The 25,348-nt window shown below is 41.6% G+C and overlaps 1 long non-coding RNA gene across 1 annotated transcript in view; it reads right to left on the bottom strand.

The window, feature by feature from the left end:
* LOC142829419 (uncharacterized) overlaps positions 1–25,348 on the bottom strand; it is a 167,601-nt gene that overhangs the window by 15,882 nt on the left and 126,371 nt on the right. The window contains exons 6-7 of the long non-coding RNA XR_012903819.1: positions 12,464–12,579; positions 9,963–10,180 (exon numbers count right to left, since the gene is read on the bottom strand). This is a non-coding gene — a long non-coding RNA (uncharacterized LOC142829419). The remainder of the gene's footprint in view (positions 1–9,962; positions 10,181–12,463; positions 12,580–25,348) is intronic.

Below are 25,348 nucleotides of genomic sequence, written 5' to 3'. Positions count from 1 at the left end.
GAGGGAAATTATAACTTCGGTGTATATGCAGACCATTCACATGAAGTTAAATCGTTGAGTAAGGTGCTCAGAAGCCAATTGTATGATCAACAGAGATTCAAAATAAATTCAGAATACCAGCTCTAACTAAGGATAAATAGTACTTTATTATTGCAATTTTAGTTTTTTAAGATATAGATTGGTGAACACAGGCTACTGTGAGAGAAAGTTTCTTGAAGCCTGTAGATAACTTGTACTACGTAGCATACTGATTTGTGAATATATAATATAATCACTCCCCCAACCCTTTGGTCCACGTGGCGGGAGAGCCCAAGCCACACCATCACTTAAGGCCCACTAGCCACTCTATGCCCAGCCAGCTCTGGTGCATGGCTCACTCCTTTCTCTGCCCTCTTAATGAGCAATGTCAGATGACAGATTTGCTATACTAATAGGCAGATTGAGGGTGGGAAGGGTTTGTTTGTTTTTCATTATTCTGCTACTAGGTAAGTATCTAATCAACGTTAACCTCCACCATGGTGATTTTCTGTTTGATGACATGTTATAATTAGACAACACAACACTAGTAATTTCTAGAACACAAGTTGCCTCTGGGTATGTCTACACAGCAAACTTATTTCGAAATAACAGCTCTTATTTCGAAATAACTTTCCTAGCGTCTACACAGCCAAACTGCTATTTCGAAATAAATTCAAAATAGCGGAGCGCTTTTATTCGGAATTTGGTAAACCTCATTCCACGAGGAATAATGCCAAATTGGAAATAGCTATTTCGAAATAAGTGCTGTGTAGACACTTATATCGAAATAGGGAGCCTCCAGCCTCCCCAGGGTGCCCTGGTGGCCACTCCAGCCTCAACCAAGAACACTTCTCTCCCTCCCCCCTTCCCCAGAGCGCTTAAAGGGGTAGACTCTGGCCACAGTGCCTATGCCAGCTCCAAGACTGCCAGCCCAGAGCCAGCAGTCACTGCCCTTGACCAAGTGGTCCCAAAATATAAGCCAACAAGCCAGTGCCAGCCAGCCCTCCACCACTCCCCAGGAGCAGTCTGCCAGCTCCCAGAAGCCTGCAAGGCCCAGAGAAGATGGGCGCCTTCCTGATCCAGAGTGGAGATCATGGACCTTATTCAGGTTTGGGGGAGATGCCCCCAACGTTCATGATCTCCACACCAGATGGAGGAACGCGGCCGTCTATGGCAGGATAGCAGCCAGCCTGGCCACCAAAGGCCACATGTGAACCCAGGAGCAGGTTTGCATGACAATCAATTTGGTCTGGCAAGACCCCCAACCCTTGACCTTCCCCTCCATTTTCTTCCCCCTTCCAAGCTCCCTCCTCTCAGGCTTCCCTCTCCCACTCTCTCTTCTCCCCTCTCCCACCTCCTTTCCCCAGTCTCACCAGAGTTTCATTCCCTTCCCCCCTCCCCAGTTTTGTTAAATAAAGAGAGTTTGTGTTCATGAAAATACAGTAGAGTCTCGATTTTCCGACCTTCACTTATCCAACATTCTGTTTTATCCAATGGTGCCGCCTGTCAGCAAGGGGCTCCAGGGACATTTCATACCACAATGGCTTTGCTTTCCCTTTTTCCAGGGCTGGGCAAGAGCTCTGGTTGGCAGGTCTGCGGGGGCTCTCCTCAGCCCGACATGCAGCGCGGGCTCGGAAACCTTACCTCCCCATCCCACATCTGGGGCAGCTCACGCCCACGGTGCAGGCTCGCCCAGCGCTCAGGTATGCTGGACCCGTGCCCCACTCGGGGCCCGATCCTGGCTGTTCTGCCACGTTAGCGGCTCCGCTTTTAGGAGTGCGCCTGGACCCCCTTCCCCCTCCCAAAACTTTGCAGGCTGAGGTGGGGGGGAAGGGAGGGAGTTTTCCCCCTGTGGAGTGAGCCCGGCTCCTGGCCGGAGCAAGCAGGAAGTCCGGGTCGAGGCAGGAAGGGAAGAGGGGGGTGGGTGGCGCCACCGGGCTGAAGAGAGGCAGAAGCACTGGGGCCTTGGGCATGTCTGCGCAGCCCGGGGGAGGAGGGAGGAAGAGGAAGGGGGAGGATGTGGCCCCTCACGAGGATGCAGCATCCAGAATCCATCGGGGAGGGGGCAGGCGCACGCCAACTGCCCCCGAGCTCGCCTGGGAGGCCCCCCCCTCAGCCACCGCTGCTGCTATCATTGCTGCTCCGCTCCCGCCCCTTGGCCAGAGCGCACCAGGCCCCCGCCCCACCACGAGCCAGTGCCATTCCTATTATTTGACATTTCTGGTTATCCAACCATCCTCTGGTCCTGTTTAGGTTGGATAACTGAGACTTTACTGTACATGTATTTCATTTGACATCAAGAAGGGGAGTTAGGGAGGGGTAAGTGGAAGGACTTGAGGGAGGAATGAGGCACAAGCCCCCAGTGAGGCAGACCAGGGAGGTTCTTAGTGCTCCTCAGGGTGGAAGCTCTCCCACAGAACCTCCTGGATACTGACAGCCCCCTGATGGATGTCCCAAATGGCAGCCTGCAGAAAGTGCAGCCAGGCTCACAGCAACATGTCCAAGAGAAGTACCAGAGTGCCCAGGGGCAGCTCTGGCTCCATGTTGCAGAGTGCTGTGGTGTCCCGAGTGAGGGCAACCAGAGCATGAGGAAACAAAATGCTTTGCTGTCCCTCATCGAGGTAGACAAGCAAGCAGAGAAACCTTAGAACTGGCTGTCCAGGGCGGTGGGAGGTCCCTTAAAGCACAGACCTCAGATACTGTGTGGGGCTGCTGCCTGAGGCTAAGTCCTGACCGGATGCCCTGCTGGAACTGGTTCCGGACAGCCTTAAATGCGATTCAGAGTCCACTCAGTGTGAATGCGCTATTTCAAAATGAACTTTGTATGTAGATGCGTTATTTCTAAATAAGCTATTTAGAAATAACTATTTCGAAATAACACTGTAGTGTAGACATACCCTCTGAGAATGGAAATCTTACAAAAAGTGAAATGGAAGTACTCACCTGCAATCCTTCTCCTTATGACTTCAACATAAGTTGTAATGGATGGATGGCCTGATTTTCAGCATAATAAGGCAATACAGTACTGAACTACTGTATATATGACTGATCATTAATTCATTTCTTATGTGACAATAAATATTCAAAGGCTATATATAAGGCCCCCCATTAATTGTGCAGGAAGATGAATTACGCCATGGTATTTGTATCAAAACCAGTTTCGCCAGCTGTCGGAGATTAATGGGGAAAAGATTGAGAAGTGCTAATGAATTTGTCACACCTATTGATGAAAAATGACTCGGGCGATGACAATTATTTTCTAAGGAAGATAAGTAATAAATATGAATGTTACCTTTTGAACGAAACGCAAACCTTTAATTCTGAAATGAGGAAAGAGGCAGACATATGAATTGAAAACTAAGGCAAGTTTTCTCCTTTGTTTGTTGGTTTGGTAAGAAAAATTGCATAGTAAAGGAGCTCCTTCTTAGAGCTATGTGCATAGGCTTACATGTACTCATTTAAATGCAAGTCTGTTTAGGATCCTTTTCAAGGGGTTTTTTCTCTGCTCTGTCAAATGTAACTTGAAATCCAACCAAAGCTGATAGGTCAATATGTACTGGGTGGTTAGGAGAAAGAAAATACTAGTACCATAGCCCCTCTTCACCTTTCTTAAAGGGCCAGAGCGCACTTCCATTTTGGTTTACAGATGTAGTTTTTTTTTTTTTTTTTAAATCAGAGCAATCAGAATAGAATTCCTGGATCCAAAATATATATATATAAAAAAACTATACTCTGTCCCTTTAAAAACTATGAGAATCTTCCATCAAGAAAGCAGAGATTGGTAATTCAGCACTGAATTCATACCAAGATGCTAATTTTCCAAGCAAGTCAGTCCTGAGCATTTTACTTTCTTCTTTTTGATTTTGCTAATTATTACATTAAAAATTATTAATAGTATTACCATAGCACCTAAGAGACCCATATTTTATGTCAACTTTTCATCAGAATGTTTTAGATTGTCTGTCTTTCATTAATTTATTTTAGATTCACATGTATTACCCCAGTGTACAACTTCACTCCCCAAACTTTCCTCATACAGTAGACTTCCGATAATCCAGAACCTATGGGACCTAGGTGGTGCCGGATTATCAGATATGCTGGAGTATCAGGAGGTACTATAAGATGGTTATGTATGTACTGTATACAGTATAGACTGTATAATAAAGTGTTCTTAACCCTTTTTATTGTACATACAGTATACAGTATACAGGCAGTCCCCGGGTTACATGGATCCGACTTACAAACTGGGTGAGGCAACCCCGCACTAGCTGCTTCCCCCCAGCAGACCAGGGAGACACGGAGCGGCTTTTCTCAGCAGACACCTCACCTTGAGAATAAAGGACTGAGGGAAGTGAGGTGTGGGAGAATAAAACTGAGCTCTGGAGAAATGTTTGGCTAGAGTTTCCCCTACAATATGTACCAGTTCTGACTTACATACAAATTCAACTTAAGAACAAACCTACAGTCCTTATCTTGTACGTAACCCGGGGACTGCCTGTACTGTAATGTTTTAGTTTTTTTAACCCTTTTTTACCCTTTTCGCTCAGTTCAGCTGCTGCCGCTGTTACCTTGTGACTCATTTTTTGCCGAAGCTCAGTCACTAGGCCATTTTGATGCCGAACTATCAGGAGTGCCGGACTATTGGATGACGGACTATTGGAGTTTTACTGTATATAACAATCCAATGATCAAGAGCGCTTGTTTTTCCAATTGTTTAAAGTTTTAAATTACCAGTAATTTCTCTAATTTTGAATTTGTTGCCTTCCAACACAGGCATTCCTAAACTAGGGTCTAATCATGGAGACAGTCTCACCAGATTCCTAGGCATGACGGAGAAAACCTAAGAACAGACTTTCCTCAGGAATTCAGTATGTCAGATGCAATGTTTCTTCATGATTTGGAGGCCTCTCCCTAATGATCCCATTTCTTCAGATTCTTACTACCATACTGTCCTAGTTAAGTATAGGTGGTGGCATAATAATACTACAAAAAGATATACAATGTCTACTTTGCTGTTAAAAGGGGAGTTACAGTATGGTATTTACTGCATTTTAAAAACAAATTGGCTGCCATTCTTGGCATAGGTACCGAAAACATAACTATGAAGCAGTTATTTACAAATGATATTTGTCATGTTATGCTGCCATAACACAACAAATATTATGGCTCAATATAACTAATTCTGCCTTCAGGTAGGCAAATAGCTAAATATTCTCTGGAGATTTCCAATGTGGTGTAATTTTCACCATCAAAAATGAAAGCGTTTATTCTGTGCTGTTTGCCCAAAAAACAAAAAAACCTCCTTAGTGATACAGCTCCTATTATTTAGCTCTCATTCAATGACGAGAAACTAGAATTAAAAATCATGTTTTTCTGCACAGATATTTCAATTATTTCATTTGATTCAAAATGTGCCTTGGGTATTCTGAAAGAAAATTAACAAATAGAACAACAGTGTTTGGAAAACCTCCATTGGAGGGACAGGGCTGCAGGGTTTCTAACAGAACTTGGGTATACAGTTAAATACATTTCCTGCTAAAATTCATTTGACTTTTGACCTGTGAAGAGAATAGGGAAATAGTTCTGTCTCTCATAAGAAAAGATAATGTACAGTGGCCAAAACACAACCCAGAGCTATAAACCATGAAGAAGCCAAACACTCTCCGTGATTTGCAGTATGTTGTCAACTCCAATTCTCCAGGTCAAACAGCAAATAAATTAAATGCAAGAAACTAATAGCCCTCATTGGTTTCCTGTAACTAAAAGCTGTCTAGTATGAAACAATATTATACATATATATGGCTGCTTTTCATCCTAGACAACATTACAATAATAAAATGGCACTGAAATGGGGCCACCTCTGAGGCAGAAAATGGAAACCAATGGACAAACAAAACACTGTATACCAACATGGAGAAAGGAAATCCTGCTCAAAGAAATGAGAGCAAAACTCCTGCCCTTTCAAAAGGTGTCTTATGGCCTTTAATGTCAGCAGAAAGGGTCTCAGCTTTTGAGGTCCCATTTGAAAGACCGACATGCAGTAATATGTACAGAGTACCTTGAAGGGTACGTCTACACAGCAACATTATTTCAAAATAACTTAGTCCATGTGTACACGGCAGGAAGTTATTTCAAAATAAGGTCGATATACTGTCAAGCCGGAGGACTTCTTACTCCAACTCCTGCAACCCTCATTGTACGAGGAATAAGGGAAGTCGGAAGAAAAGTGGTGCTCTGTTTCAAAAGAAGTGCTGTGTAGACACTCCCAATTTCAAAATAATCTATTTCAAAATAAGCTACGCAATTGATGTACCTTAATTTGTGTATCTTATTTCAAGTTAAGCCCTACAGTGTAGACATGCCTGAAGAGATGAATCAGTGACTCAACCTTTTCCAGATGCTAAGCTGTGACTTCAGGACGTGTAGGTATTTCAAAGCTGAAGTGCACTATCCTTTCTGTGGACTATGTAAGTAGACTCTCTCTCTCTCTCTCATTCTGTTCTAATTGAATAGCAAAAACTAAGCAGTAATTCCAGCCAGCTCCTACCGTGCCATTTGAATCAATTTTCATCACATTATCACCCCTAGCAGTGATAGAAATATTAATGATTTCTTGAAGGGAGTATTGTATTTAAATATTTCAAACCTCTTGGCTTGTTGTGTGCCAATGAGAGGGAAACATATTGACTTGAAGCTACAGCTAATGCTGGGTTTTATAAATATTCTGTCAGACAAATAATGGCTCTCAATAGATTCCAATATGATGTACAATTCTCAAGCAAACACTATATTGCCGAAAGGCCCAAAGGAAACTGCCATCACAATACCATAGACTGAATAATGGGATTTTTTAAAAAGTTTATCTTGCCTACCACAGAAGCTGAGCAACAGAGTAGATGGCTCAGCATGCCCTGAGTAGAATGTAGATTGATTCATCAGATTCATTGAAATGCCAGCACCTCTGAGTAAAAGACTGCTACATAAAAGGACAAAGTTTGCTGGTGATTCCATTAGACAACAAAGCAGCAGAGAAAATGCTTTTAAAGACTGATCTTGCTGACACTTGGAAACATATGTCCATGTGGCTCAAAACAGCAGCTGGGGAGCCTACATACGCAAACACTGTATTGGAATCTATACATTACACAGCACTATGTATTTATGTCTCTAAGATCTGAATACATAAATATGCTCTTTTCTGTCTGATCCTTTACACTGAAAAGACCATGGTTATAGTGAGAAATGTAAATGTAAAAATAGATTAGTTTACTTCTATTGTCTTACAATTATCTGGCAACTAGAGGGGGTTATACACAATTCACAACAAATAATTTATTTAGTTAATTTACCCCCTTTTCAGCTCATTAATTGTTTGCAGACTGTGTTTTATGAATATGCTCCCTACTTGTAATGGTTCAACTAATATCACATGATTGTGTGTGGAAAAAAAATTCAGCCTATGCATTGCTTACTAATTTTACAACTCTCCCTTACAGTATTAAACTTCAGAAGTCAAGCGATGTGATTGGTCAGATAAATCATGTGGCATTGTTTCTGTTTCCTGACAGACTGACCTAAAGCTTATAAATAAATCATAGGGGCTCTGATTCTCTCAGAGAGACCATTCAGAGAAGGTGGCATCTCGTCACTGAGGAAAATGCTGCTGCTGGCACCACCTACAAAACTGTACTATTTGGTCTACAGGCCTTCAAAGCAATATTAATTTCCACTGGCATGTAAACATCATGTTTGTAGGGTTTGTAACCCTTCTACAACTCCATAGACTCTATGACTTTCCAATAGATCTAGTCTTGAATTTCTGGACCTTTACTTCACCAGACCAAAATCTCTCCAGAGATTTTAAACAGAAGCTATATAAAACAAAAGTTAAAGATGCTAAGGCTGCTTGAGCTGTTAAAGCTTTGGTCAGGTGTCCCTGTGCTTTTTTAATGGGAAAGGGGGTGCATACCTGTCCTTAAGAACATAAAAGCAGCTGTCCTTAAGAACATAAAAGCAGCTATACTGGGTCAGATCAAAGGTCCATCTACCCCAGTATCCTGTCTTCTGACAGTGGCCACTGCCAGATGCCCTAGAGGGAGTGAACAGAACAGGAAATCAACAAGTGATCCCTCTCTTGTCACCCATTTCAGCCTCTGACAAACAGGAGCTAGGGACACCATTCCTACCCACCATTGCTCATAAGTATTGATGGACCTAACCTCCATGAATTTATCTAGTTCTTTTTAGAACCCTGTTAAAGTCCTGGTCTTCACAACATCCTTTGGCCAGAAGTTCCATAGGTTGACTGTTTGAGGCGTGAAGAAAAACTTCCTTTTGTTTGTTTTAAACCTGTTACCTATTAATTTCATTTGGTGATTCCTAGTTGTTATGTTATGAAAACAAATAACTTTTCCTTAATCACTTTTTCCATACTTGTAGACTTCTATAATATACTCCCTTAGTCTTTTCTTTTCTAGCTGAAAAGTCCCGGTCTTTTTAATCTTTTTTCATGTGGCACTTGTTCTAAACCCCTAATCATTTTTGTTGCCCTTTTCTGAACCTTTTTGCAATGCCAAGATATCTTTTTTGAGATTAGGTGACCACATCTGTATGCAGTATTTAAGATATGGGCATACCATGGATTTATATAGAAGCAATATGACATTCTCTGCCTTATTCTCTCTCTCTTTTTAAATGATTCCTAATATTCTGTTTGCTTTTTTGACTGTCACTGCACATTGAGTGGATGTTTTCAGAGAACTATCTGCAATGACTCCAAGGTCTTGCTCTTGAGTGGTAACAGCTAAATTAGTCCTCATCATTTTGTATGCATAGTTGGGATTACTTTGCATTTAAGAACATTAAAATTAATTTGTCATTTTGTTGCTCAATCACCTTCTGCAAGGCAGCTTACCCCTTTGTTGAAGCATAGACCAAAATTATATCTTTTCAGGAGTTTTCACAATGGCATTACTCCGAGTTAATTCTCAGAACTATTGAGATGTCAAACCCTAAAAGTAATCATCAAGACAGTTCCCATCAAGCTTCAGAGAAAGAATTTTTAGAAAACAAAACCAATACTATTTACAGTAATTTTGTCTGTATTAAGTATTTGAACACTTAGAGTTTATAAACACAAGGTATTAGGCAGTAAACCTATTGGTGTTCTCTGTATAGATTTCTTCATTTTGTTGCTATTACATATAACTTATGTAAATCAGGAGTGGGCAATAAGCAGCGCATGGGTCAGATAAGGTTCACCAGGGCTAGCCCTTCACAGGGTGTCAGATACTCTATTTAACAGGCTACCACTTCCTGTAGGTCCCATTAGTCCTGAACAGAGAACTGTGTCCAACAGGAGCTGTGAACAGCCATACCGTGGACACACAGGTGAATAAAGCATCTGATAACCTGCCAGGGGCTAACTCTGGTGAACCACATCCACCCTGTAGGACGCTTATGCCTAGCTTTTTGCAGCCAGCCGCAATTACTGTCCCTGAGCTAACAGCCAACACAGTCTTCAAATTCCAGCACAATTGGGAATGTTCAGCCTGCATGCAAAAGTCATCCTAGTATTGGGATACTGCTTCCACAGTGGAACAACCTTTGGTCCTGTATCGATCAACCACTGAATAAACCAGGCTGGCCAGCTCCCATATTTACAACCTCGCCTCTTTGAGTGCCACGTAACAGTTTTCAGAAGGTGAATGTGTGGAATATGCAAGACCGCTCTCCCACAATGAAAAACTTTTGAACAGTTTCAGAAATAGCTAGTAACTATAACTAGTTGCCGCTTTACCCTATTTCTGGATGCTTCTGATGTCTTTAATTAGAATTAAGGCCTAAACTAATGTTCATATCTCCTCCCTCCCACTTCTCTCCCTTTCTTTGGGCATAACAAAAAATCAAATACTGTAGTATAAGCATATGGGTTTTATACATACCTTTGGAAAACTAGTACAATCACACACACCATGCAGATACTAGCAGTGAGGAAGAATCTTAGCATGTTGCATTCCAACAAATGACTTTTTACTGATGATTTGCCATCTTCTTCAGGAGCAGTTGCTTCTGTAAAATATTCTAAAGCCAAGTTGTTTTGATTAGCTTGGTAAGTTTCTTCTCACTGATTGGAGAACTCAGCTTTCTGATGCAGATACACCTGCACATTCAAAATTTACTTTTATCAATATTCTAGAATGTTCACTTAAAATTCACTACTGTGGTGAGCATTTCTGCCAGTAAACTATGCTTATATATTCACAGAAAGCAAACACAAAGGGAGCAGGCAAACATAGTCAAAGTCCATTTGTTCAAGTTTTTTTTTAATATCCACCCAGTCCCCCAATTATATACTTTTACCAAGTACACAGAAATCAAAGATCCAAATCTATATATAGCTGTAGCTGTCTTTGTTGGGATGAAAAGGTAGCAGTCTGGAAAGATGACTATGTCTAGCTCAAGTGCAAATAATGCAGCAATCCAAAAATCCCAGGCAGCTAAGGAGCTAGCTTCCAGAAATCTCTACAGCTTTCTAACTAAAAATATGACACAGAAAAATGTACCAGAAAAGTAAGTTGGCTCAAATTTTTAAAAGGAAACACTCTACACAGGTTTCTCACTAATGCTTTCACAGTACAGTGGCTACTCCACTATTGGGACACTTTCTGTAGATTAAAAACCCTCAGCCTCAGTTAAGGAAAGTATGATTTGCCATCAGTTTACCTGGAGTAGGGGAATTGCTTCTAGACCTCTTATTTTCATCTCCAGTTTTCTTCTTTGCTGCCTGCCCCCTTCCCATCATGCTGATGGCAGAAAAACTGCACTTTCTTTTAGTTAGAGTGGTATATTTAACATGCATAATTTAAATCAGGGGTTTTCAAACTCTGGGTCGTGGCTTGTAAGGGCAAGCTACTAGCTGGCTGCGAGACACATGGTTTACCTGTGCCTCCACAGTACGGGTGATGGCAGCTCCCACTGGCCACAGATTGTCGTTCCCAGCCAATGGGAACTGTGGGAAGTCGTGCAGACCGGGACACCACTTAAGTGACAGGAAGGAAGCATGGCAGCAAAAGAGGAGCCTTTGTTATCATCCAGAAGTATAAATCTACAAAGTATGAACCTGAAAATGTATGGTTCTGAAAATTGTGCACACTATTCCACATTTGCTTGATATGCATCCTGAAGTCCCAATCTACTTCCCACTGATTTCAACAGGAGCTGGACCATTCCCTAATTCTGTATTGGAGTTGTGTAAATGAAAATATACACCATCTTAATAGTGGCGGGCAAGGAGTTAAGCAAGGCATTCCTCAATCCATGAGAAAATCATAATAGTTGGGATAGAAGGACCAGATACCCCAGTATTATTGGCATAGTCCCAATATAGGGTTGCCAGCTGTCTAAATTGCACAAACCCAAACATCTTTGCCCCACCCATTTATTTATTCATCCTTGTCCTGCCCCTTCTCTGAGGCCCTGGCCCATGCTCACTACCACTTCTCTCCCTCTGTTGCTCAACCTACCCCACCCTCACCCACTTTCACCAGGCTAGGGCAGGGGATTGAGGTGGAGGAGGGGTACAGGCTCTGTATGTGGCCAAGGGATTTAGAGTGTGGGAGCGAGCTCCAGGCTGAGCCTGAGTATGGGGGCTGAGGTGCAAGAGATGGTGTGGGAGGGATTATAGGCTCTAGGAAGGAGTTTGGGTGTGGAGAACTCAGAGTTGTGGGAGGAGATGGGAAGCAGGATAGGGTATGGGATGCAAGCTCTGGCTGGGCAGCACTTACCGTACAAACACTGTTACCACAGCTCCTATTTCCCATGGTTCCCCATTCTTGGCCAATAGGAGCTGCAGAGTTAACAAATGGGGCAGAGGCAGTGCACAGAGACCCTCTGGCCACACTCCACCTAGGAGCCGTGGCCCAATATTAGGGGCTTTGTCTTAATGAGTAACTCATCTCTCCCCGCTCTCATAACATTCTAATTTTTCATACTTGACATCTGGTCACCCTAAGCAGGGGGAGAAAATGTCCATCTATAAGAAAAGAAATATTGAACTAGAGCAAAACTTTATTGCATTTTTGTACAGCAGGGCAGCACCTACCACAATGGGGCCCTGATCCCGCTGAGGTTTCTAGGCTCTTCTGCAATTTTAATAATAATAAAAATGACTATTGCTGCTAGTAATTCTTTAAAATCACAGTACTCTAAAAGCTGCCAATGGTTAAATAGTGAATGCTTTCCCATTAATTAAAGAAGTCATCAGAAATCAGACAGCAAAAGATGTGGGGATGACCTTTCTCTCCCATCCTACCGTTTTGACAAACAACAGTGAGATTAAGCACAAGTACTTATGTTAATTAAACAGGGAGGGCAGCACAATCACTATATTTCCGGTCTCTGAAGCCAAACACATCACAGTGCTTAAATAATTGAACTGTCTCACCTTGTGCAGTCAAGCTAAATTCCAACAGAAGTAATTAATCTTCATATGGTCTTTATCCCCTGCCTTGAGTCTACTTGTACTCTGAACCAAAGAAAAGCAATTCCATGTGCTTCTATCTGAAAGGAAAAAAAAAGTGGTGAAAAAATAGCTTGTGGTTTAAATTACATCACTGGATCACTTCAAGAGACACGTCATTCCATTTATACATTTATAAATTGGTTAACAAGGTATGGTGACATGGAAGCTAAGAGACATATGAATCCTTGTATTTTTAATAATTTCTAAATTAAACTGCTCTCAATTTGTCCTTTTCTACAATTATTCTGAATATTACATATCTTCACATTAGTGTTGCTTTATGTCTCCAACCAAACAAATAATCAACACAGAATTACCTAGGAAAACCTTTGCTGCAGAGTGTAACAATCATCACGAAATCCACCATCCTATTGTTCTTGACAATTTGGATTCGTGCACTTCCCACAGCTCTAACCTGGCACAATAGGCTCCTTTTAACTTTTACTTTCTCTTAGAAAAGATGAATCATAAACTTTAATGAGTGAAGAGGCACCCAAAGTAGCGCTACTGTGAAGTTGGGGATGGGAGAGAGAAAGCAACAGCTTTCAAACTTGCCACTCCAGCTTTGAATCATTCCTCCCACCACTCCTCATAGTCAGCCTGGTTTCCATTATTGTTATAAAAGTTAAATCTGGAGCACAGTACACTCCCAATTTAACGTTTTTATGCACAGTCCAGCTGCCGGTTTGAAGCTTCAGGGAACGGGGGGGGGGGGGGGGTGTCAGCAGACTATGACAAAAGATTCGCGTGAAGAAAAAAAATAAATTTTCCACCACCCAAGGTGTATACTAATATACCAGTAAAACATGCCCCAGAGTATCCTAATGCTTTAATATTAAACACTATGCACCATGAGCATCAAAGCCTGTACACTGTAACAAAGCTTTCCCCGGTCTGACCAATGCCCTAGTACTTAGCTTTACTCATTTTTCATATTTTCCATTAAGGAACTGCTTGGAATACAGAAATCTTTCCAAAGTGCATTGCTGCCCTCTAGAGTTGTAATAAAGATCTTTTCAACAAGCACAAAAAAACAGCTGAGAATCATCCCTTGTATCCAGTAGCTTTGATCCGATTTCTATAGTGTCTCTTGTATTTATTCTCTGGACTGAAAGGCTCTTCATATAGAGCAGCTGTCTGGTTAACTGATAATCATTGTGGCATGCCATCCAAATGCATGACCTGCGCTGTGATTACAAAACAAAATAGAAATTTTTCTTGAGCAAGGGAAGCTTCCCCTTTATAAATTAAGCCATCTCTCCCAGGAGACACACAAAATAAGGAATGCTTCATATAACCTTTAAAATCCTGTTTGGGAGGCTCACTCAGAAGACATTTACTGAAAAGCCAGGCTCAAGGAAATCAATGTTTGGGTCTGACAGGCATTCGTCTGCCAGACAAATGTATTTGGTTTTAGATCATCCTTTAATCTTAACCCTGGGAATAGACCTTACACTGACATGCCTGAAAATAATATTACTCGTGCTGTGTCTAGGCTATAGTTTGATGATAACATTACTCAAATAATTTACTATGAACAAAGAACATAACTGGCGTGAGTATTGTTAAAATGCTACCTGCTAGTGCTCTCTTGCTGATCACCTATAAAGACATAATGTACGATTTATAAAAGAGCGTTCATTTTCTGTAGCAAAGGATTCTAATCAGCAGCTTTCCTCAGCTTTAAAAAATGCAGCAACACAAATACAGCCAACTTCCTTTTTCTTTTCCCTTTTGCCCCCCCCCCCATCTTAAAAAATAATATTTTCTAACAACCTCCAAAGGGGAAAATAATCCTGTGTTTTCCAAAGTGTTTTCTTTTAACAGTGAAAGCCTGACCAAAAAATATCCCTACAGTTGAATTTGGGCCACAAAATACAACTCAGAAGAGGCTTTCCAAACACCTTCCCTCTCTACAAAAGAGTATCAGGTGATCAGATGTGGTATTTCCATTCATCCCACTGTACATTTAGGGTATGTCTACACTACAGAGAAGATCGCAGCTGCCGCTGTCAATCTTCCATGGTTCGAATTAGTAGGTCTAGTGAAGACACGATAATTCGAAGTGAGAGGACCACTCCAGTCGATGTCAGCAGTCCTGCTTCCATGAGGAATAAGGAAAGCTGAAGGGAGTGTGCGCTCCCTTCGACTTCCTGCAGTGTGGATAGTGCCAAAAATCAAGATAAGGTACTTTAATTTCAACTACGCAGCTGAAGTTGCATATCTTAATTTGACCTTATCCTGTCATACCCTTAGAGGCCAGCATCAAAATTCAAGTCTGAATTCAGGACTTGGATTCTACTCTAAGCCCACCAGTACTCAGGGTTATTCAGATTTGGTGGACTGGTTTCTTTATTTTAAAAAAATTCCTCACAAGTAAAAATTCCAAACAGACAAACCGACTCTCTTTTATTTTGTCTGAATAGTACATACCAGCAGAGCTTTTTTAGGATGGTACTGCCCATTACGCAGTACCGGCACCTCCAGTCAGAGCTTATCTGGAAAGAATGGAGTGTATCGGCACCTCTGTATGCAAATATCCCACCCTGGCTTTTTTTGCTCATCAACTTTCCCCTGGAGTATCAGAACCTTTATTTTATTTTATTTTTTTACACAAAGAAAAGCACTGCATACCAGCCACCTCCCCATCATCCCATCCTACACTGGAGCTCATTGGTTAGTCCTTTCTTCATACTGTAGACATTGTTAACTCCTCCCTGTCCCTCGTGGTAGTGTATATATGATGGACCAGATCCTCAGATGGTGTTAATAAATTGACTTCAATATAACTATCATAAAATCGTAGAGCTGGAACAGACGTCAGGGGGTCATCAAGTTCAGACCCCTGTCCAAGGCAGGACCAAACCCAACTAAATCAACTCAAGCCGAGACTTTAAAACCTCCAGGGATGGAGATTCCACCACCTCTCTAGGTAACCCATTCCAGTGCTTCACCACCCTCCTAGTGAAATAGTTTTTCCTAATATCCAACCTAGACCTCCCCCAATTAACACCAGCAGGGACTCTGGCCCAAAGTCTTTTGCTAAAAAAAAAAAAGCTACAGTGACAAGGAAACAAGGTTCCCTAATATCCTGTTCAAGGTGAGTACCTACATACCCTTTGACTAGTTCCTTATTTCTTTACTATATCACTTTTGTCTGACATGGAAGTAGAGCATCCTTTTTTGAGGAAGGGGAAGACAATAGTATGAAGGCTCTCATTTTCCTTTGACACATATGCTCAGGTTTCCTTAATATTATTTACATAGCAACATAACTGGCCCATCATTGGTGTCTGGATTTTATCTAACAACCATCAATGGAGCCCCTGTGCACTTTTCAAGAATTAAAAGGTATAATGGATTCTTACTCTTTCAATATTGATTAGATTATAGTAGGCAAATTTGTTCCCCAGACCATTAACAGGCCCCTTTTCCAAAGTGGTTCTTGTCTAATGGCCCAGTTGAGCATGACACAAACGGAAAACAGTGTAAAGGTACAACAAGTCAGACTATTTACCATTTGTTATGTCGAACAATAGTTTTATGATGTATGGATGGGCTAGACAAAACCCACAATGCACAATGCAAGAAGCGGTTGATGGTCTGTCAAAGAGGGTATGTCTAGACTGCATCCCTTGCAGGAGGCATAAGGGATCTGTCAAAAAAGGCTTTTTTTCTTGACAGATCCCCCTCTGGATGGCTGCTTTTTTATGACAAAGTGCCGAATTGGCAAAACGCAGTGGCCATGTTTATGCAAATTAGGCACGGGATATTTAAATCCCTGCCTCATTTGCAATGTCCACCTGCCTATTCTGCATCCCTCTGCTGACAGAGGGATGCAGTCTAGACATACCCAGAGATTGGTATTGAAGCCTGGATACACAGCCCTCCACGCTGAGGGAGCAGAAAGACAGGAGCTTCAAAGCTTGACTGTTCTAGTGAAGGGATCTTGGGTCTGTAGCAGAGGGCCCTGAGGGGTGGACTGAACAGCAATGAATTAGGAACTTTACTAGTTCTTCCAAAACTGGGGGGAAGGTTTAGGCTCGGTTTTCTCTTGGGTAACTGTTAATTTGTTTGTTAGTGCAGTGAGCACTTCGTGAAGAGTGAAGATTAGACTCTGTACAAGAGGAGAGTGAATGTTGCGAAAGTCACCTGTTCACAGCATGAATGCATAAACAGGAAAGGAAAGGAAAGGAAAGGAAAGGAAAGGAAAGGAAAGGAAAGGAAAGGAAAGGAAAGGAAAGGAAAGGGCCAGCAGACCCAGCGTCTATTTCGGTCTTTGCCCTTGTCCTGTTATGTGACCTTGACCAAGTCACTGCACCTCTCGGTGGATCTGTTTTTTCATCTTCAAAAATGTGAAAGCACTTTGAGATTTCTGCATGAAAACTGCCAGATAGAAGTGTGGTAGCAAGAGCAGGGCCGGACTAAGGGGTGGGCAGGCCAGGCAGCTGCCCGGGGCACCAACTGATGGGGGGCGCCTGATGGCAGCTGTAAGGGGTGCACGGCTCCCACAGTGCCGCCCCCCCCCCCCCGTCTCCATGGTGCTGGACAGCATCGCCCTTCCCCCCGCGGCCACGGGACCCTGCACAGCCAGGCATGGCCCGCCCCCAGGCTGTGTGCCAGCAGCGGTGGCTGGCCCAGGCTGGGCAGCGCATGCACCATGAGCCCCAGGGGCGGGCTCTCTAGCGGGGCAGGCCTGTGCCCCAGGGGCAGGCCCACACATGCGCTGTGCGCCCAGGGGTGGCGCCACACTCCCGGGCCCAGGGCGCCAATATGGCTCAGGCCAGCCCTGAGCAAGAGTAGTAAGAAACTCGTGAGGACAGGAATTGCTTTCAAATAATCCACTCCCCCCAAATAACTGATTATTCCATAAATGTATCTGTTGAAAGTTTTAAGTTCTGGGCCAGTCTCAACCCAGATTTGTTTATTTTGCATTAATTTACTATGCTTTGATTGGGCCTTTCTAACTATGGGATTTCTATAGTATCCTTTACAATAGTATCTAACGCCCAGATTTTTAAAGGTATTTAGGTGATGCCATCAATAGTCATTGTAATTTTAGCTCCTAAATGCCTAAATTCCTTTTGAAATGAAACATAAATAAATCTGTTAGGCAATGCAATGTTAAGTGTAGCAATGCCTAAATTGCTATAAAAAACTGGGTCTAAGCAACTGGTCAGTAAACATGATCCACAAATAAGGTAACTCAGTGGAATGCATGAAGTCTTACTCTCTCTTCCCTGATTATAGGAGGCTGTGCTTGGAATTGGTAGTTTGGAAAGAGTTGTTTTGTGTTCCATATGGTGTGTGAGAAGAGTTTTGTAGCATGCCCTAAAAGTAAAAGGCCAAATTAACCTCATTACATAAAGGAGTCTCTTTCACAGTCAAGCCCTTTCAAGTGAGTGCATCTCACAGAATCTCATATTCTTTGTCCTGAACTTTGTGTCCTAAAGAAGTGAATCGCTTTTTGCAGGTCACTGATGGAAATGTCGACCCTGAAGTAGGCCAGACCAGACCTACTGAAGGCTCCAAAGGTCAGAATCAATGCCTCAGACAGAAAGCAGAAGAGAACTGGGAGGGTTAGTGTCTTCAGAAGCTCTGTGATGTATGAGCTTGAGCTTCCACAGCCTGTAAATTAAGGAAGCTACTCACATTAGTCATTCCATCAAAGGCTCATTCACTACCACATCTACTAATATGATATATGCCATCATGTGGCAGAAATGTTCCTCTGCCATGTACAATGCACAAGCCAGGCTGTCTCTACGCAACAAAATTAATGGACACAGAATAAATGCACACTACTCACACACCAAGAACTGTAATACACAAAAACCAGTGGGAGAACTTTTTAACCTCCTTGGACACGCAGTTACAGATTGGACAATTGCAACGTGAAACTGCTGAGCTGGAATTCATATGCAAATCTGACACCATCAGAATGGGTCTGAATAGAGATAGGGAATGATTTGCTCATTACTGTAAGTAATTTTCCCCTTTAGGTAATCTCACTTTCTTAACTGCATTCACCCTGATTGAATGAGCTCTGATGTACAGTCCCATCTCTGTACCCCTACTATTCTTTTTTTTCTTTCCCTTCATGTATCTGATGAAGTGAGTTGCAACTCATGAAAGCTTATGCCATAATAAAATTGTTAGTGTTTAAGGTACCACCGGACTCCTTGTGGCTCTTATTCAGGAGGTGGTGAACACAAGTTGGTTTGATTAGATCTTTGTCTGGTGGAAAATGTGAAGCTGAAGGGAGAAGAAAGTAATTTTTTACCACCAGGGTTAATGATGTATTCAAAACTAGTAATTATTTAAAAGGGACCACTGGGCTTCACACCATTTTGGAAAGCCAGGGTGTGTGTCTATGAGATAAAGGGTGGACACTGTTCTATTTCTTTGAGGCATTTCCATCTTCTGATTAGCCTCTCTTCACTCTTGCACAGGCTCAGTTTGAGGCAGCCGTACTTCATCCAGGAGCTGGACCCTAGGCAGAGTATTGGTGAAAAATGGAATCTAACTTTCCAGGTACAAGAGCAGCCATTTGGCACGAGCAAACAAGGAAATGGAAATTCTGGTTGGAGTCATCTGTACATTTAGTCCTGAACATTATAGGCCAAAAATTTCATTTTACTACTTTTCAGCAGCTATAATTGATCCAAAACTTGTGTTTTTAAAAAACATTGAGTTCGATATATATTAAACATATGTTTATATACCTATTACCTGTACAGCACTGGCAATGAGATAAATATCGATCTCATAGCACTATGGACTGAAGCCTTTTTATAATTGTGATACTAAAGTGTGATCAGTAATAGTCATTCCTAGCTCAGCTTTTTGTTCTTTTTATTTAATTTAAATTTTTGCTTGGGTAGTACAATTTTTACAAGACTTAAATCTCTCCCTCCCCTTATAAAATTTTATGAGATATATGACCTTTCATAGAAATACTGTAGTTAAATTAGCAATATTACGACTCACATGCAAAAAATAAGTATATCATGCTGAGCTTCTAAGGACTAGCATTCTATTCAAATCTTTGCCATACTTCAGACAGGGCTCCATTGAGAACAACTGTTGGAGTTGAAAAATAAAGGATACGATTTATTTAATTATTATTATTTTTTAAAGACCAATTTTCCAGATGGTCTCCCGATGATGGAATGTTATAGCCAAATTATCTATTCCCTTCACTAGAGGATATTGCAGTAGTTTTCTTCACAAAACTCTGGTATTTGCAAAATGCCACATGGCATCTGATGAGAAAGATCCAGTGAACAGAAATTCTTGTTTATTTAAGTTATTATGCTAAAGAAGTAAGGCTCAATGCAGTAACCTGTTCCATGTCAGACAACCTCAGCAGAGCAGCTTGTAGAACTGAATCGCAAATCCCCATTCATCCCCCGTTCCCTCTACCTACACAAGCCTTTATTTTTTTCTACCACTTCAAACCAGCAAAATAAAGAGTTCATTCCACTAACACCTACTACAATGATTCAAAATGTTTAGATGACATTTTCCCCATTAGTAGCACACACAAAAAGAGAGCTATCAAGTAACAACCAAGTCTTTCCAAAAAGCTAACTACAAATTTTCTAATAATAGTTCTTCACCAGAGCAATATCTTGTGTCTTGGACACTAACTCTCCTTTGCAATGAGTTTTTCTTAGGCGCTAACATTCCATTTTGCATCTGAGGCTTCCACTGATTCTTTGGGGTTCAAAAGAATTTGGACAAAGGCAAAGCAAGTAGCTACATAGGGAATTATAACTAAGGAGATAATATTGAGATTGCTATGGTAATTCTTCAATAGGTCAATTATTAGATACTTTTACCAGCTACGGAGTTTATGTTGCCTTAGCCCTACTCCCAAAGGGAGGTTCAGTCACATGGCAATACCTTTAAGTCTCTAGAATTATTTGTGGCTAATACTACCATTGAAAAGCTGTTGGACCAAAGTATTCTGAGTTGTGCTTGAGAACACAGGAATGTACCATGTGACTGAGAAGGAAATGATACAGATAAAAGAGAGTATTACCAAGGTTGAAGAAAAGAACTGAAGAAATGGTCTGAGGTAAATAGGATGAAGTTTAGTAAGGACAAATGCAAAAGTACTCTGCTTAGGAAGAAACAGTTTCCCACATACAGAATGGGATATGACAGTCTAGTAAGAATACTGCAGAAAGGGAGCTAGGGGTCAAAGTGGCTAGGTGGGAGCTGGTCTGCAAGGGGAGACTTTGCAGACCGGCTGCCTGTCGCCCCAGGCAACAGCACAGGGTGGCAGCAGTCCCTGTCCAGGAGAGGGGTTGAACTCCTGGACCTGGAACGAGCTGGAAATGAATCGGGTTGCTTGCCCGCCTGGCTCCTAATACACTTCTAATGCAGAGCCGCAGCAAGGATAGGTCCCAGACCCAGAGCAAGCCAGGACTGAGATGGGCTGCTGGCCAGCCTACTAAAAAATTTACTAGAAGGTTGGGACAGGGTAGGAAATGTGTGTAGCCTATAGCATTAAGCTATAAGCTTTGGCTTATGGGTTAATTGACTACACAATTGCATCCTAAATAAAAGGTCTAGAAAACATGACCTATGAGAGAAGAGTGAAAGAACTGGGCTTGGTTAGTTCTTAAAAAAGAAGTCTGAGGGGACATGATAGCAGTTTTCAAGTATCTAAAAAGGTGTTACAAGGAGGAGGGAGAAAAATTATTCTCCTTGGCCTTAGATGATAGGACAAGAAACAATGAGCTTAAATTACAGCAAAGGAAGTTTAGGTTGGACATTAGGACAAACTTCCTAATTGTGAGGGGGGCTTAACACTGGAATAAGTTGCCTAGGGACGTTGTGGAATCTCCATCACTGGAGATATTTAATAGCAGGTTGAGCAGACATCTATCAGGGATGGTGCTTAGTCCTGCTGTGAGGGCAGGGGGGGCGGACTTGATAATTTCTCGAGGTACCTTCCAGTTCTAGTATTGTATGATTCCATGAAAATAAGACAGGGGACTGCTTAAGTGGGGATAGTGAGGCAGTCACAAAACCATCACTTTAGCATAAGGCAAAAAAGTCACACAGCTGTTGCCTTGCAGAAGCTAGATGTTAGCATTTCCAGTTTTAATACAGCTGTGCTAGTGAAACACTCAGGTACACAGATTGCCATGAACAAGACTGCAGGACAGGACAGAGAAATCAACCCCTTTGATGCTCAGAACAGAATAGGCTATCTGGAATTGAAAGAAAATATTGTACATAGTAAAATGATTAAGAGAAATGAAAAAAATGCTCACATGTAACAAGCTTCCTAACCAACTGGTGCAATGTACCATGGTCACTACTTTTATTCCTTGTGATGGCACCTCAGCAGCATAGGACACAATAACAATCTCTCAGAATTCAATGGAGCCAAGAAGTAAAACTCCTACTGATGTGACTAGAAGCAGGATTGGGGCCACAAGTCATCTCAAATCATATAGTAAATATAGACTACAAAACTGAAAAATTAATTGCATGAAGACGGAAGCAAGAGAGACTTTAATGACAATTTTGTATCCACATGGTCCATTCATCAAACAGGATTTTTTTTCCATCTATTGTTGCCTGTAAATAGGATTTGCAGATAACTGGTCTCTCTAGAGATACTTCAATAGCTGCACCTAAATGACCACCACAGTAGGAGAAAAGTTATAGCGGACTAAAATAGCACAACACAAGGGCAATTAGACTCCTTCCCAGTGATTAAAAGTGATGAATGCTGCAGGAGGTAATGAAGTGGAGTTAACCATTAGCAAATTTCTCCTTCATTCATATAGTACTTCTAAACCTACAAAGACTCACATGGGTGACATTGTGCTTTTGTAATGCGTGACAAGCACAAAAGGAGAAAAACAACACAGAAGAGCAGAGGAGACAGCTTGAAATGATGTGGGATTAATATATATTAATAAAGTGTAAAGCTTTATATTGCCATCGTTTCAAGATTCAGCACTTCTAGTGTCCATAAATTAGAGTAATGCACAGTCAGAAAACAGCAGGCTGGTGAGGGATGGAAGTAAACGTGGACATAAGAGAAGCAACATAGCTTGTAATTGAGTATGCTTGAGAGGTAAATCCTCATCCATCCACCCCCTGTGAGGAAGAAATCATATTAAAAAAGGTCTCTTCATTTTAACTGATACAATACCTGCCCTACTAATATGCAAAACACATACCATTATACTCAGGGAAAAAACCACCAGAAAACTTTTCAAGAGCCACTTCACCCTGTTTTAAAATCCCCTTAAAAATGCTGGAGGAAATGTTTGTTTACAGTATTTTAAATTTCTTTACCCGGAAAGCAATTTAAGTTCAAGTATAGCTGTGAGGGCGAGAACAGGGAAGAAGATGGGGGGGGGGGGTCTGAAGAGAAATGAAGGGAAGGCAATCATACAAACAAATCATCCATCTTTTTGGCTCAGCTTTGCCAGCAGCAATAAGGCAATGCAAAAGCCTTCTGTCCTGTACAACCTGCCAAGTACAGAATCAGTACAGCACATCCTCTCTGTCACTGAGATGCAGGAAAAGATCAATTTCTTGAAACTATTGGAATGATAAATAGATGATGTCGTATCAATCCCATTAGGGATTAAGAGAAAGAAATTACTTATCGTCATCGCTAGTGTGTTGCCAATATTCATAGAAATAAGGGTTTTTTAAAACAACAAAATATAAAAATTAGTCACTGAAATATTCATGATCTTCACAGAAGAGATCAGTACATCTTGTGCTGAGGATTCTTGCTCATTAATAATCTGCAGCTGCCCCAACAATCTAGGAGTAGCATCAGTGCCATACTAGGGATCCAAAAATGGTCACCAGACTCCTGGCCTGGCCAGATTGCTCACTGTTGGGATAAACAATGTATGTTCTCCCTGGGGGGAGAGGAACAATACACAAACTCCATGCTGCAAAAGGCACTTGCTGATAAACCAATGTTTAGATAGAAAATCCCTCCTGCATTAGGTCCTCTAGTCTAGCCCCCTCGGTCCACCCTTCCCCCTTCTGCAGTTTAGTTTTAAATATCTTGTGCAATATAGCATCGGATGCTTCCATCTAGCTATCAGTGAGATTCCTAATATTCATCCTTTTCTTAATTTCAAACCCATAACTCCCAGCCTGAACACCATTTTCTCTGGTGTTTACCCCTTCCTGAATTTGTAGCCAGTTACCTCACAGACCCTTCCTTTAACTGAGCGCTTGAGCTGAAATTTGGCTCTCATTGTAAATCAGTCCCTGCAGCTCCTTAATCATTTTTGTTCCAGCAGGAGCTGCATACAGCCCTTCTTAGCTGAAACTAGTGTTGCCATGACATCATGCCCAGCTGTGGAGATGGAAACTTGAAAACTAAAAGGTGGTACTGGAGGGATGCCTGAGGAGCCTTCAGAAAAAACATAAGCAAAATAAAATCCAGTGAAAAGGCAGAGGTTTTAAATTGAAGTTATACTCTTTCCCTTCTCTAGGATAGAAAATGGTCCCATCTTTTTTAAAAATTCCTTCTCTCCTTTCCACCCCCCAACAAATATTAGAGACTAGAAGACAATATAAAAAGTGCAGAGTATACACAGCACCCTATGGTCCAGACAAATCCATAAAAATTTGCAATGTGAGCTTCAACCAGCATGTATAGTGTCAGTAAGCGCAGATGCTCCATATAAGAAAGAGGCAATTATTTACCTAAATTCTGCAAACACACTCTCCTTTGTGACTCTTGAAAAGCAAATTGCCTATGACCAATATATCTGGCTTAGATGTGAAAAATTTCCATTATCTTAGCACAGAGTTTGTGGCAGCTGGCAGCATCGCCAGAATCAGTTAGACAACAGTAAAAATATGGTAAATAACATGCATGTGCATCAAAACACTCCCTAAGAGTTTGTATGCACACAAAAGTTGTTTCATTTTAACTATACCAGTACAATGCCCCCTCCCCACCGTACCCCAAGTATGGATGCAGTTATACTAATATAGACATGTTTATATAGGTATAGCTCATTCCTGCATGGAATATTTTGGGTTTAAAGAAATAATCACATCCCGAGCCAGAAGAGCTATACTTATATAAAAAATTGCATATAGACCAGGCCTAAATCAAATGTGATTGTGTGTAGAGAGAGTTACTATGATCGCTTACCAGGCCATCTGCACCACTTTATGCCCTCCATCCTACCCATACTGATACTGGGAACTTGGTAGCATTTTTTTCAGGAAACTTACACACAGTTGTGTTTGTTAAGGGTTTCACTTAAAGCCAATTGAAGTCAACTGAAAGACAACAAATAAATTCAGTAGGCATTGACTGAGGCCCTAACTGTAGTCCACCCTCCAGTCATGATGGCTGGTCCTAAATAAGTCTCTGGGACAAACTTAAATTGACACGAGGAAAGGGAAGACGTGAAAAAGCCTATGTAGATGACTGAGTATGTGAAATGGGCTTCAATAGATTTCTGAAGAAGCACACATGCCAATAGATGTTTTCAATCAATAAATAACACAGAGGTTGAATTGTTCACCTGCAACCTCATTACTGCCCCCCAGCAGAGGTGGAATTATCTCTTAGCCTCAAGGTTACTTGCAAACTAAAAGTTACATTTACAGAAACATCTATTTGCCAGCCTTTTATTTTTTCCTTTATTTCCATTACAGGCAGCAACAGAATTTGACACCCACAAGGACCCTTCTCAGCAGGGCATTATATATCACAGCATAGAAATCCATAAATGACAAATTATCCCTGATAGCACTGTGTCTCTGCTGACCTGCTCAAGGTTT

The sequence above is a fragment of the Pelodiscus sinensis genome, chromosome 5 (genome assembly GCF_049634645.1).
Source record: "Pelodiscus sinensis isolate JC-2024 chromosome 5, ASM4963464v1, whole genome shotgun sequence".
In the NCBI taxonomy this organism is placed as follows: Eukaryota; Metazoa; Chordata; order Testudines; family Trionychidae; genus Pelodiscus; species Pelodiscus sinensis.
Note: the sequence above shows the minus strand (reverse complement) of the source record. Positions and strands in the feature narration are given on the sequence as shown.